Raw genomic sequence first — 1,987 nt, forward strand, 5'->3', positions numbered from 1 at the left:
CTCAGCCTCCCAAAGGCGCGGGATTACAGGCTGAGCCACCGAGCCCGGCTACTTTTTTTTAAATTTTTAAATTTTTTTTAGTTGGAGTCTCACTCTGTCACCCAGCTTGGAGTGCAGTGGCATACTCACGGCCAGTGCAGCCTCGATCTGCTGGGATCAGGAGATCCTTCCGTCTCAGCCTTCCAAGTAGCTGAAACTACAGGTGCACGCTACCACACCCGGCTAATTTTTTGATTTATTGTAGAGATGCGGTCTTGCCAAGTTTCCCAGGCTAGTCTCGAACCCGTGGGCTCAGGCAATCCTCTCACCTCAGCCTCGCAAAGCTCTAGGATTATAGGCGTGAGCCACGGTGCCTGGCCACCATGTTCAAACCTTTAGAGTCGCTTCACACCCCTATCAGCGAGAGGGTGTTCCCCCACGCCTCTGCGCTTCCTTCTTTTGGTGGACCTGGCTTGTGCCCCCACCTCCTCCACACACATCCCCTGAATGGAGTTTCTGTCATGCAGGGAAGCGAGCTATGATAAAGGGTTATCTTGGATTGCTGAGCCACACTGGGTCCAGGAGCTCACTGGTCAGCTGATCTGAGCTGCCATGGGCTGCTTTCCTTTGCTTGATATGACTCTTGAACCTCTTGTTTCAAAGGCTTTTAAAATTTTTGCATTAATTTATTTTATTGAGGTATTATATCTTAAATGTACAGTTTGATGAGTTTTTACGTAAGTATATCGGGAGGGTCCCAAAAGAAAAGGAATTTATTTATAAAAATTATGTATTTATTTTTACATGTTGAAACTTCAGTCACTTTCAAAGTACCCTCTGTTTGATACAATACACCTATTGAGACATTTTTTTCCACTACTCAAAACAGTTTTTGAACTCGTCACTTTGAATGTCTTTTAGTCTTTCTGCCGTTTTTTGTTTCACCTCTTCCACATCAGCAAAATGTTTCCCTTGGAGGACTTTTTTATCCAGCCAAACAGAAAAATGTCAATCGAGGTGAGATTGGGTGAATACGGAGGGTGGGACATGGGAGCCATGCCGTCTTTGGCCAAAAACCGGTAAATACTCATCATCGTGTGGGCAGGTGTGCTTGTAAATCACTCATCATGAAACGGGTAGACCATGTTGAAAGAATCTCCAGAAAAAATCACTGAAGCCGAATACAGCCTCTCACAGCAATGCTAGCTGGTACACTGATGCCAGTGGGTTCCTAGAACACTGATCTAGCAGGGGAAGCCTGTACCATAAGGGGTCCGCCCTCCAAAAAATAATTCCGGGTCTTTCGGGATCCCCTCTTAAACACCCATTAAACCATCACTCAGATCGAGATAAAGTCCTGAGCTATTCAGTATAGTGGCCATCAGACACACACGGCCATTGAGCCACTGATATGTGGCTAGGTGGAACTGAGACAGGCTGTCAGTGTCAAATGCACTCTCAACAGCTTTGAACAAAAGAACAAAAGAAGTGACCTACATCACTGATAATGTTTGCAATTGATTGATGTCCAGATAACAATATTTACATTTAAATAAAAATATGTCATTAAAATTAATTTTGTCTATTTCTTTTTAGCTTCCTAAATTTGACTGATAGAAAATGTTAAATTACTTATGTAGCTGGCATTAGATTTCTTTTGGACAACACTGAAACGGAACATTCTCAGCACCCTACGCTCATGTTCCTTCCTCATTAATAATGTCCCCAAAGATAACCTCTATTCTGGTCTCTATCCTCGTAGATTCATTTGGCTTATTTTGACCCTCATGTAAATGGAATCATAGGGTGTGTTCTTCAGTATCAGGCTTCTTTTCACTCAACATTACACTTGCGAGATTCATCTATGGTGTAGCATGCTGTAGTCCTTAGCTCTTTTGCACCGTTCTGTAGTTTTCTGTAGTATGAATAGGTAAGAACTTGTTTCCCTCATTGTATGGCTGGTGAGCATTGATATTTCTTTTCTTTTCTTTTCTTTTTTTTTTTTTTT

The sequence above is a fragment of the Carlito syrichta genome, unplaced genomic scaffold, assembly GCF_000164805.1.
Source record: "Carlito syrichta isolate Samal-C Ts95f unplaced genomic scaffold, Tarsius_syrichta-2.0.1 Scaffold309624, whole genome shotgun sequence".
In the NCBI taxonomy this organism is placed as follows: Eukaryota; Metazoa; Chordata; class Mammalia; order Primates; family Tarsiidae; genus Carlito; species Carlito syrichta.